Source organism: Bubalus bubalis, chromosome 16 (genome assembly GCF_019923935.1).
Source record: "Bubalus bubalis isolate 160015118507 breed Murrah chromosome 16, NDDB_SH_1, whole genome shotgun sequence".
NCBI classification, from domain to species: Eukaryota; Metazoa; Chordata; class Mammalia; order Artiodactyla; family Bovidae; genus Bubalus; species Bubalus bubalis.
In genome coordinates this window covers 18,981,548-18,995,197 of record NC_059172.1, presented here as the reverse complement: position 1 = coordinate 18,995,197, position 13,650 = coordinate 18,981,548, and the positions used below count along the sequence as shown (strand labels likewise).

Genomic DNA, 13,650 nt, shown 5'->3' with positions numbered 1-13,650 from the left:
GGAGAGTGTGATAGTGTGAGGCGTGGGTATCTCATGGAATCCAAGAACAAGAAACAAAGCAATAATAGAAGTTGTCCTGCCAAATGCAATTTGGACCAGGGACTGGATGATTGGTTAGTGAGAGCTGAGGATGACTTTGTGAAATATCATAATTCTAGAAATATTTTAACTGAAAGTATATAACAACAAGCATTTGTCAAACTCTGGATGACCTCAGATCCCACATGGAATATGGAAGAAGAGTGTTCTCATCCATATGGCTTGATCCTAGAATGTCTTCATTTTGAACTCATCCTTAAAATCCCATGAGTTTTAGAAATATAATGTACAGATAAATGAAGATGACCTATTCCCGCTCAAACAAGGAAGGCTAGCCCAGAGGCCATCTGCTCAGCATATGGCCATAATTCAAAACGACAAGCATGTGGAGGATCCAAGAATCCTGAATCCTAAAAGAGTCTCAGACTGTTCCAGCTTTCGGCCCAGTGGATTAGAGAACATCCATTCATCACTGAGGCTTACTCACTTGCTGAGTTACCTGTCCGTACTTGCGCTGTGGCATACTCATCAGTGTCCCAACCTCCAAACCTTCAAAAGCTTCACCAACTTCACAAATGAAAAATACCATCACAGAGGTTTGGCCATTGATCTGTTTATGCTATTAGACAATTAAACAACTGAGAACGTCAATCATAGAATTTGGAGGATGTAAAAGGGTTTTAGAAATCGAATCATCAACCTTGTATTTTATATATGAAAGAAAGAATAAATATTAGAGAGGTCAAGGTGATTGCCAAAGCCCAGAAGCCTACAGTCAGAGTCTCAGGGCAGTATAGTTTTTCTACTCTGCTGCTGCTGCTGCTAAGTCGCTTCAGGAAATAGGTAACCACCTGCCTACATATGGCCCAACTCATAGAGAGGCACTTGGTTAAACTTTCCAGAAATTTGTTGCTTATACAAGGATAAACTAAAGACATATGATAATAAAAATTTACTCACATGCTGAATGATGGTAAGATCATAATCACATATACATCATATGTGATCGGGCCTCAGAGTGAAATAAAAATATTCAAAAACAGAAGTTCTCCCCCTCTCCCCTAAGTGTAACTTAGAAAGACCAGTAAATCTCCCAGGTCAAACCATCTCTGCCCTCCTCTTTATGAATTAGAAAAATGGACAACTTTTTCGATACTCAGAAGAGGAATAACAGAAGTTGAAAGTACATGACATGAGAAGCGCATCACAGATTGTTTCTCATTTCATCCTCTTCACAACTTTACAAGAAAAATAGTATCTCCCTTTTTTCAGATGAGCAAAATGAGGCCCTGTGAGGTCAGGTAATTTCTCCAAGCTAGTCGGTTTTATTCTCAAGCCTCCAAATTTTGCAACACTGTGTCTCCCATTCTTCCCAGGCAGAAGATCCTGCAGAGGAGCATGGTTGCCAGAGAAATGGTCTTTTCGGAACTCCTTAAACATACACTGTTTGAGACCTGTAAGTTATCTCAGAACACTAGTTCTACAAGGAACCAGGCAAGCCCATCTGCTCTCCTGATCTTCCCCCAAGATGGGTTCCTTCAAAGATGCAGGGCTTAGTTTCATTTCTCTCTGCCTGATTCTTAGTATCTTCTAACCAAACTCATATAATTTTTCTTGACCCTACAGGAATTTGACTCATCAGAGTTAGAATTTAGGGGCTTCTCTGGTAGCTCAGTGGTAAAGAATCCATCTGATAATGCAGGAGACATGGGTTCAGTCCGTGGTCCAGGAAGATCCCTCATGCCTGAGAGCAATTACACCCACGCGCCACAGCTGTTGAGCCAGGGCTCTGGAGCCCAGGAGCCGCAACTACGGAGCCCATGTTCCCTTAGAGCCCATGTTGCACAACAAGAGGAACCAAGGCAACGAGAAGCCCACATACCGCAACTAGAGAGTAGGTCCCTCTCGCCACAACTAGAGAAAAACCCAAGGAGCAACGAAGACCCAGCACAGCCAATAAATAAACAAAATTATTTTAAAAAGAATTTAGGCAGAGGAGACACAAAGCAGCAAGCAAAATCATCCTTTGGAAAATACTATCTCTGAGCCTCACCGTGTTCCTTGCCATGTTTTTTCCATATCACCAGGTTTTCCTCTTCAATGGGACACCCAAATTCTTAGGCCCGTCTTGCCTTCTCATCTCTCACTCTCCTACTGTGTCAGGAAAGGAAAATTCCGTGGACAGAGGAGCCTGGCGGGCTACAGTCCAGGGGTCACAAAGAGTTGGACACGACCGAGCGTGCGCACACACACACAAAGGAACGTGTCTTGTTTAAAATGCATATATTTTCTATATACTTTCAGACACTGACAACCTCAGATACCACTGCAATGAAATTCAAAGATGTGAGTATAAAGCAAAACTCAATACTGAAGAAAAGCCATCAAAATGTTATTACTTGGATGACAGATTGAAGCATTTTCTTCTGAAAGAAAAACAAAGGAAACCAATTCTTATTTTTGAAAATAAAGTCACCTTTAAGATGTTTTATTTTGAATATCCTAATAGATTTCCGGACATTCAACAATGTTAGGGAAATAATGATGTGTGGTATGCGAATCAACCATTTTAGGTACAACGATTAGCACACTGAAAGCTTACTGTGTGCCAGGAACTTTGCTGTACATTTTCGATGCATTTATCCTCACAACCGCCCCTAAAAGATCTGGTGAAACCTATATTACCTACGTGGAAACTGAGGCTCAGAAAATTTAAGTAAGTTGCGTTAATATTACTTTGTCTGAGAAGGTTATCTATGACTATAACATGTGGCATTTCTTTAAAATAAAAATGAGGACAGCTATTTATATCTCAATAAGTTGCAAACCTACACTTTCTGACTTTCTCATCTTCCAGCAGCCTCCTCCATTCTCTCCTGGAATTGGTATAACAACTTGTTCCTGACCGAACCAATCACTGTAGACGGACATCTTAATTATAGGAAGGATTATCTGAGCAGGAACAGGTCAACTCTTTCCGGGAATGAGAGAAAGTGCTCGTTTACGCATCCTGCTTCTGAACAAGTGACTCAGAGACACTCAGTCTTTTAAGCAACCTGAAATTCTGGGAAAACAGACTCTTTAGCCACGGAAGAGGATCACGTGCAAATGGCTGGCTCATTTGAGTCTTTCCCTGTGGATGAAGTGAGAAAGCAAGCCCATACCCCACTTTCCAGCACTGCGACCGTCTCTCACTATTAGAGCCGTGTAACCTTCCCCTTGGAACGACTCCCTGGACAGCTCTCTTTAATAATTCACTCTGGATAACTGACTGGAGAGGGTTTGGTTGTCATGGCGACAGCTGAAAGCCCTCATTTGTTGTTTATTTTAAGTATCTAGAATGTAAGACCATTTCTTCTCAAATGTTGAATTCCTGACAGAAACTGTCTATATGTGAGAGTGAAATGTGAACAGGTGGAGAAAAGATACCTTAAAATGCAGTCTCTAAGTCATTAAATAATCAGGACATTAAAATAAATGCCACAAAAACATTTCTTGGCTCTATACTGCACTCTCCTGGAAGGAAGAGGAAGTGAAAAAATATAACATTTCTATACTCTGCTCTATTATTATGAAAACATATTCATAAGGAAAGTTCATATGTAAAAGAATTTTTCCACACAAAGTTTTTTATCTTAATATGTATTTCCCCAAATAATCTTTACCACAAACTTATGAGGCCAAAATTAGTATCCCTATTTTATAGGTGAAGAAGCCAAATCTTAGAGACCATGGCTAAGCCTCACAGCCTAGAAGTCATGTAGGCAGATCTGTGCCCAAGTCAACCTGAATCCAAAGTCTGTATTGTGTCCTCACACCAGTCCTGTGGGAAAGGAAGAAAACTGAACCCAACTGAGAGGGGGATAAACTCAGAATATACTTCAGGAAAATGGATCTTAAATAATTTTTACTATACACACTATTTAAAATATCTTTCATCACACTGCTAAAGAGAAGAAGGAAAAACGAGTTTTATCAGTTTCCTATCTTCAACTTTTATACAATTAGGAACCAGACAGAACAACATGCTCTTCTCCACTACCTTCCGAAAAATATTAGACATATTATTATAGAAAGATAAAAGCTGAGCTGTTTGAGGGCAGAGCATGAACTTACTTCACTTTTGGGTCATTGCTCAGAAAAACGAGTGGAAGAATCAATGAAAGAATCAAGAAGAGAAGGAAATACTTGTAAGCAACATCCCTTTAACTTGTGTTTCCTAAATCCCAAAGTTTCAAGCCTCAGGGACTCGTGAGACTTCAGTCACCGGGTGAGCTGGCCCGGCTCCCGTCCACGTGCACAGGTGGAGCCCCATCGCTGAGACAGGAGCTGTCCCCACGCTGGGCACACAGAGGGTCCCATTGCCACCCCAACACACGGCTCATGTTTGGGATCTTGGTTACGCATTGCACCACTCCGGGTTTCAGTTTACTATCAGTAAAAGGAGGAGTCTTTGAAATTAAGTACAGCGATAGTAAAGTTTAAAGTTGAGAATTTTGATTTGTGCTTTTAAATGGTTGGCATGACACTAGGTAACTCGTTTGACTGGTTCTACACCCATCATGCGGTCAACACAAAACTTCTGGCACAGTCCTGCACGGCCTAAGTGAGGAAGGAACTAAACATCTCAGCCTAGGTTTAAAAAAAAAAAAAGGTTGACTATAGTGTGTAAAATAGTGAACATCAAGCATGTTTGACAACAGCCCATAGAAAGAAATACATCTGATGTTTCTCATCATGACCCAGCACACACTTACACGCATCACACACACACACGCATGCACATAGACACATGGGCAAGTACACACAAAACTGCAGGAAACAATCTGTATCCTTTCAATATGGAATGTACCCTGACAGGTTCTATCCTTCTCTATTTCGTTTTCTTAATTTGACTTTTTTCTAACAAATGGATTTCTTGACCCACTAAATGGTTATGATGGCAGTTTGAGAAGTACTGTCCAAAGCTGTGCTGTTCAATGTAGGGATGGAGCACTCGAAATGTGACTAGTATGAAATGAGAGGGGCGGTGAGTTTAAAAAACACAGCAGACATTTAAAAATATTATCAAACATTAAAGTAAAATACCTCATTAATGATCTTTCCTAGATTGCATGTGAAAGCAAAAATAGTTTGGATAATTTGAAGCAAATGAAATATTTTACTAAAACGAATGTCACCTGTTTCTCTTTACTTTCTGTGGCTATGAGAACATTTAATATTACAGAGGAGGCTCATATTAAGGTTCTAGCGGGCAGCGCTGACCTAGAGCAGGGTCAGCAGCGACTGTCTATGTCAAATCCACCCCGCCATCTATTTTTGTAGATAAACCCTTTTTGGAACACATCCTCTCTGCTTCATTCACATACTGTATTGGTGAAGAGTTGCCACACAGACAGTGTTTGACCTCAGTTCAGTTCAGTTGCTCAATCGTGTCCAACTCTTTCCGACCCCATAGACTGCAGCATGCCAGGATTCCCTGTTCATCATCAACTCCCAGAGCTTGCTCAAACTCATGTCCATCAAGTCTAAAATATTTACCACCTGATCCTTTGCAGAAAAGGTTTGCTGACCCCTAAAAGCGCATCAGATGCTTATTGTCTGCCAGTTAATGTGTGTGTGTATACACACACACACACACATATGCATACACACATATATATGTTATTTGACTTGATACTAATGACAATCCTGCAAGAGGAGTTTCATTACCACACTTTACAAAAGAGATTCCAAGCAATTAAGTAACTGGCTCCAGATCACTCAACTGGGCAGGAAAAAACAGAGCTGGGATTTGAACCCATGCTAGTCTGATGAGGGTGAAAGAGGAGAGTGAACAAGCTGGACCCAACATTAAAAAAACTAAGATCATGGCATCTGGTCCCATCACTTCATGGCAAATAGATGGGGAAAAGTAGAAGCAGTGACAGATTTTCTTTTCTTCGGCTCCTAGATCACTACGGGCCGTGACTTCAGCCATGAAATTATAAGTCGTTTGCTTCTTGGAAACTGTGACAAAGCTAGGCAGAGTATTAAAAAGCAGAGACATCACTAGACAAAGGTCTGTATAGTCAAAACTGTGATTTTTCCAGTAGTCATGTGTGGATGTGAGAGCTGGACCATAGAAAAGGCTGAGCACTGAAGAATTGATGCTTTCAAAATTTAGTGCTGGAGAACTCTTTGAGGGTCCCTGGGACTGCAAGGAAAATCAACCAGTCAATTCTAAAGGAAATCAACTCTGAATATTCATTGGAAGGACTGATGCTAAAGCTCCAATACTTTGGCCACCATCTGATGCAAAGAGTCAACTCATTGGAAAAGCCCCTGATGATGGGAAAGATTGAAGGGAAAAGGAAAAGCGGTGGCAGAGGATGAGATGGTTGCATGGCATCACTGACTCAATGGACATGAACTTGAGCAAATTCTGGGAGATAGTGGAGGACAGGGAAGCCTGGCGTGCTGTGATCCATGGGGTCTCAAAGAGTCGGACACGATTCAGCAACTGCATGACAAGGCCTGGGCTACCATTTCTACCTTGTAGGCACCTTCCCCTCCCTCAAACAATGCCTTCCTAGCTAGATATAGCACTAAACTCCACCTTTGTGGCTCGAGAACTGGCCCATCAGACTGTCAACCAGTCCATAGGAAAGTGGGGACAGGTTTGGGGAAGAAGGCCTCTCAGGGAATTTAAGGATTGTAACTATTCCTTTAGTTCTAGGGGAAATGAGCAGCTTTTGACCCACCATGCAAATAAATACTGCTCAGATGCTGCTCTGTGAATAACCAAAATGCCATCATTTCAAGCTTCTCTTCACTTTAGTTAGGGCTTTTCATTAAGGTGCCTCTTTTTTCATTTTCAACCATAATACTTCAGGGCTTCACACCTCAGATTTGATGGCCCCAGATAGCTAAATAAAGTTATTTTGGAAAAAAAAAAATAGTGTGGGAAAGACTGAAAAACTCACTGGGGCTATTATAAAGTGAAAAAAATAAAATAGATTGCTGAGTGATATCCTATTTTGGTGAATAAATAAAAATCACTTATAAATGTCCTATTTTATGTGTGTGTGTGTGTGTGTTGAAGACTATTCTCACAAGGTGTGTGGAATATTTGTTACAATGAAAACATAATTGCTGTCAAGTTTTTGATGTTTCCTAGTTGAAGAAGTCACGCACATTTTCTGTGTGTGCAATTTTAGGTCGCTGCCATCCTTCCATTGATTTCCACGTAGGAAAACACAGAAAAAATGAAATCATGTAAGTACAAAGGACTAGGATTTTCAGGGCTCAGTCAGGAAACCGGGGAGCAGCTCAACTGTTTTTGAGGAAAAGTGGGGCCACAGCGCCCCCCTGTGTCCAGGGCGGGGGATGTCACCAGCAGCGGGCAGAGGAAGCCAGCCTCTGCTGCTCTGGGGCAGGGGTCCTGATGGGCAATTGCATATAGACTATTGCATATAGTGGGCACAAGAAATGCCCGGGGGTCAAACAATATTTATGCTTGTTGAGTGAGACAAGTGAGAGAGCTCGAGCTCCAAGGCCCAGATTTTGCCTGTCAAAATAAAGGCGTCCAGGGTTTCCAGACTCTTCTCGGTGGCAGCGGAAGGGCTTGGGAAAGCCACCCGGAAGCGATGCCCTGAGTCCAGCACAGCATCCGTCCAGGCCTGGCATCCTCAGATCTCTCTTTCTGGCAGATTTTTGGCAGCAAAGGAGGTGCGCATGGACTGTAGCCGTAGGCTCCTCAGTCCATGGGATTTTCCAGGCAAGAATACTGGAGTGGGTTGCCATTTCCTTCTCCAGGAGATCTTCCTGATCCAGGGATTGAACTCAGGTCTTCCGCATTGTAGGCAGAAGCTTTACCGTCTGAGCCACCAGGGGGACGTGCGTAAGTGTAGAATTAGTACACTTTGAATAAAGGTTTTATACATTTTGAAGGCTAAGTTTCCGGTATTCCAGAGAGATTTAAGCACTACTGTGCTTACCTGGGAATATGTTTTATATTTTACATTAATGTATTTATCATTTCTTTTTGGCTGTACTGGGTATTCGTTGCTGTGTGAGCTTTTCTCTAGCTGCAGGGAGCGGGGACTACTCTTCATGGTAGCGTGCCAGCTTCTCACTGCCGTGCCTTCTCTTGTTGCAGGGCATGGGCTCTAGGGCACATGGGCTCAGTAGTTGCAGCTCCCAGGCTCTAGATCACAGGCTCAGGAGTTGTGGCTCATGGGCTTAGTTGCTCTGAGACATGTGGGATCTTCCCCAGGCATCAAACTCATGTCTCCTGCACTGGCAGGCGGATTCTTTACCACTGAGCCAGAAGGGAAGCCCTGGCAATATGTTTTATAACAGCCACCTTTTTCCCCAAGCACCTACTTGTTTCAGGACCAGTCAAATGGCAGATGACTTTCATTACAGCCCTGCAAGGTAGATGCTATTATCTCTACTTTATAGTAGGGACAGAAGAGGAATCTGAAGCTCCGAGAAGCCAAGTTGCTCATCGGGAAAATAACCAGTCCGATACTCAAACACCTCTCACTCCTTCTAGGTGCCAGGGGTCCTGCACTAAGGTTCTGGCCAGACTGTGAGGACAGCTGGTAGCAGGAGACCAAAATGCATTCTCTCCAGGCACCAGGTGGCTGGGCCCCACCAGACGGCGGTATCTGACTCACGGAAAAGTGAAGTCACTCAGTCGTGTCCACCTCTTTGCAACCCCATGAAGTGTAGCCTGCCAGGCTCCTCAGTCCATGGGATTTTCCAGGCAAGATACTGAAGTGGGTTGTCATTTCCTTCTCTGGATGATCTTCCCAACCCAGGGATCAAACCCAGGTCTCCCACATTGCAGGCAGACTCTTTACTGTCTGAGCCACCAGGGAATCCCTACAGAGGGTCATCTTTACCACCAAAGCAGAGGGCCAGCTACTCTACAAGCAACTGTTAGATCAATGCTGCTGCTGCTAAGTCGCTTCAGTCGTGTCCGACTCTGTGCAACCCCAGAGACGGCACCCCACCAGGCTCCCCCGTCCCTGGGATTCTCCAGGCAAGAACACTTGAGTGGGTTGCCATTTCCTTCTCCAATGCATGAAAGTGAAAAGTGAAAGTGAAGTCGCTCAGTCGTGTCTGACCCTCAGCAACCCCATGGACTGCAGCCTACCAGGCTCCATCCATGGGATTTTCCAGGCAAAAGTACTGGAGTGGGGTGCCATCGCCTTCTCCAGTTAGATCAATGAACAGCACCTATTTTACTGCAGCTTGAGCCAGAGGCCCAGGTGATATTCCATAAGACTCCCCTAACTTCTAGAGCTCTCATGCTGAATATAGAGGCCAGCCCAGACCCTGATATTGCCTCCATCCTGCAGTTAACACAGGAGTCCCTTCCCTGGTCACTTTTAAGCCAGATGGCTGCAGGTGACTCACAGCATCTGCATTCTTTCTTCCAATTCTTTTTGCTATCTTAACGTCCTGAGCAGAGATGGCAAAAGTAATTCCCAAACTGGTATTCACTGCTAAGCCTTTCATCAAATTAATCTTTTGTCATCAGGAAGAGGCTTCAGACAAGATGTGAAGGATGTTTCATGAATTTGAACAAAGTCATCAATCACTTTTCTTCCAAGTTTTGAGCATTCTCTAGACTAATCTATTCACTTCAGTTGCTCAGTCGTGTCTGACTCTTTGCGACCCCATGGACTCCAGCATGCCAGGCTTCCCTGTCCTTTACCAACTCCCAGAGCTTGCTCAAACTCATGTCCATCAAGTCAGTGATGCCATCCAATCATCTCATCCTCTGTCGTCCCCTTCTCCTCCTGCCTTCAATCTTTACCAGCATTAGGGTCTTTTCCAATGAGTTCATTCTTCGCATCAGGTGGCCAAAGTATTGGAGTTTCAGCTTCAGCATTAGTCCTTCCAATGAATATTCAAGATTGATTTCTAGTAATCTGTGGCCTCCTCTATATATGAAATATAACCAAATGAAAATTATTATGGGTGTGACTAGAACTGCATCTTAAAATGGCATGCAGATATTAAAAAGACATTTTAAATAATTCTTTGCCTAAAAATGTTCAAGTTTTTTAAATATAAGAGAGAATACAGACTCCCTTTATCATCCTGTGCATTTCTTTCATAATTTTCCTCTTCCGTCTCCGAGGTTTTAATCTCGTGGGAATGACTAGAGGAGGTTCCAGACATTTGAGCCCCTTTTATAACCATGAGCCAGCATCCACCAGTTCACGTGTGAAGGAAGAAGACGTCTTTGTTCAACGGAGCCCTTCCGTCCTCAGCAATTTGCAAGCTTACTGCCTTTCTGTCACCAAATCCATCCCCAGCTCCTGAACAAATCCCAACCTTAACCCCAGGAGTCTTGAAAGATAAACTCCCCTGCCTTGTACAACGGAGAAGGCAATGGCACCCCACTCCAATAATCTTGCCTGGAAAATCCCATGGATGGAGGAGCCTGGTGGGCTGCAGTCCATGGGGTCGCTAAGAGTCGGACACGACTGAGTGACTTCACTTTCACTTTTCACTTTCAGGCATTGGAGAAGGAAATGGCAACCCACTCCACTATTCTTGCCTGGAGAATCCCAGGGACGACGGAGCCTGGTGGGCTGCCATCTATGGGGTCGCACAGAGTCGGACGCGACTGAAGTGACTTAGCAGCAGCCTTGTACAAGGCCCCCCAGCTGTGATCCTTTCCCCCACCTCCCTCCCGCAGGCAGTGGGGGCATCCTGCTTGGCTCATGTGGTCAAAGTGAAGGCTGAGATTCACACTCTGTGCCCAAACATGCCCTCAGCCAGGTGTGGAGGGGTCAGAGACACAGCTCCTGGGTCTCCAAAGCCTCGGCCCACTGCTCGGGCACCAGATACCTGCCACGATGTCCTATGCCTGCCTGACTGTCCCTTGTACACTGGATGTGCAAATCTGGCCACCTAAACCTGCTGGAACGAAAGAATGCTTTTCAACTACATAAATGTGCAAATAGCTCATTTAATTCTCCTGAGTAAATATTAAAATTCCTTTAACATTTGTCAAAAGCATGAACTTTCTGGCCTAAAAAATGACCGAGTGACTCAGCAGAAAAAGGCAGGCCAGGCCAGGCGGGCGGATCCCTTCCCTTCTATCCTGGAGAGCTCACCCCATGGCCACACCTTCAATCACCCCTCACCGGCTGGAAGGCCACCATCCCACTGGGCAAGAACAGGATGGAATTCCAGGAAAATTCGAACCTGTAGATTCGGATCTAGTTAGTGGAAATGATCAGAGCCAAATGGCCCCGGGGTTTGGAGAGACACAGCTCTGGGTCCCATTTCTGCTGCACAATTAAATCGCTGGTCATGATGTTGCAGCTGGAGAATAATAATTTTTTAAAATAATATTTTTTAATTTTAAATAACTTTTTTAGATTTAAAAAAATATTAAAAAAATTTTAACACCTTAAAAAAATATTTTAAAATTTTTCAAAAAATGTTATCTTTTTTAAAATCATCATCCCCTCTGGATATTCTCATATCTTCAATAAAGTCTATACATTCACAACACCCTTGTATGTGAGAGGCTCTGGGGGAATTGAAGGGCAAGGGCGCTAAGGGAAGGTTCGCTTTGCCACCTCACCTTCCACCAAGACTGCAGACAGAGAAGCACCATCCAAGGGACAGTAATGGTCCCAGGGACCCCAGAATAGCCAGCGGAGGCCCAAGGTGAAGGGACAAGCACAGGTGAAGTGAGCAACACACCTTCTAAAGCTGACACACTAGGAGGGAAGAAGAAAAGCTTAGAATACACCTGAGACAGTCTTCAACTTCCATTTCCTTCTTCCTCCCAATCTTTCAAACTCACAGTACTCAGGGTATTGTGAGATTTAATGGACTGATTTCTGGTCCAGAAGCCAGGAGCAGAGTAAGGACTAAAACCCAAGTCTCTCTGCTCAGTTGGACTGTGGACTTCTGGCTAATGAGGGGGCTGAGCCAAATGTTCTGGAACATTCTGAATCCATGGTGACAACAACAAGAATCACCTTATTATCCTTATCGTGACATAGAAGCTGATTCAGCATTCCTTGCCAAGGAAATTTCGCATGCTCTGACCGCTCTCTCTTTTGAAGAGGGTTGAACAAAAATAAGATCCGAGTTTGGCTAAGGAAATATAGCCCAAACTTGAAGTGCTACCCTGGGTGAGTCATCCAGAGGATATTAAGTTCACAGCAACTCCACACTGAGTTAAGTAAAGCAATGCCCCTTCCTCTCCCTCAGGGAGTTACCTAATCTTAAGAGATCTAAATAAAGGCAGAGTCTTACCCTAAGCAGCAGCAGCTTAGCCTCCTACTCAGCTCCACAGGGCTGTGAAATACATGAAATGAGCAGATAGGCCATTCAGAGCCTTTCGGATAGGAAGGAGGGACACTGGCCCTGCGGAGCCTGCCCACGGCTGGGCCACCAGCTGAGAGACTCCATTTGTGAGTTTATTGGGTGATCAGGCTGCAAGTTACTTGCAAAATAGAAATTTTCAGCTGCATCTCTTCTTACCAGCCTGGAAAGAGCAATCCCATCTACGCAGACCTGAGCATGGCCATTCTACTCCCCCTGCTCCCTGACCTGCCATCCTCCCCACGTGGACCCCCTCCATCCTTAAGGAAGTCGAGAGCTGTCCAACAGACTCAGCTCCCCACAGACATCTCCTAGGTCACATAGGAAAGGAAAGCAAGAACTCTGAATGACTTGGTCCCCACACCTTAAGTCTGACCTGCCTGGATAATAAAGACAAATGGGATGATTCTCCCTGTTTGGTTGTTAGGTAGATGTCACCTCCTTAGGCTTGGGGCACAAAATCCAGATGAGCAGAGCTAGAGGCAGGGAGGTGGCCTGGGTTGGGTCTTGAGACAAGAAGGTGAAGGACGGGAGAACCAGCGCTGGCACTCAGCACCTGCATGTAGTTGAAGGCCAGCAGTTGGAAGCAGCTTGTTCAATCATTTCTTCCTAGACAGCGCAGAAAGGACACTTAGTTCTTGCCATCCGCAGCACAAAGACAGCTTGAGGCTGGCGGCTGTCACCAGTAAGACCAAAGCATTAGAGGGTTGGAAACTTCAGCCCCTCCTCCCACCTGGACCCTGGGGGAGGAGAAAGGAGCTGGAGATTGAGTTAATAACCAACGGCCAGTGATGTCCTCAATCATGCCAACACCATGAAACTCCCATAGAAATCTCTAAAGGAAGCTTTTAGAGCTTCCGTGTTGTAAACACATCAAGGTGTGCCCAGAGAGGGGACCAGACCCCCTTTTCCATACCTTGCCTATCATCTCTTCCATTGCGTGTTCTTGAGTTGTATCCTTTACAATAAACTTGGACACATAGGGGGCTTCCCTGGTAGCACAGCTGGTAAAGAATCCGCCTGCAATGCAGGAGACCCCAGCTCGATTCCTGGGTCGGGAAGATCCCCTGGAGAAGGGAAAGGCTACCCACTCCAGTATTCTGACCTGGAGAATTCCATGGACTGAACAGTCCATGGGGTCGCAGAGTGGGACACGACTGAGCGACTTTCACTTTCACTTTCTGGAAATGTAACTGTTTCCCTGAGTTCTGTGGGTCATTCTAGCACATTAGCAAACCTGATGAGGGGGTTATGGGAACC

The 13,650-nt window shown here is 44.4% G+C and overlaps 1 protein-coding gene across 6 annotated transcripts in view; it reads right to left on the bottom strand.

Moving 5' to 3' along the window:
* SLC1A2 (solute carrier family 1 member 2) overlaps positions 1-13,650 on the bottom strand; it is a 168,091-nt gene that overhangs the window by 134,556 nt on the left and 19,885 nt on the right. The window lies entirely within an intron of this gene.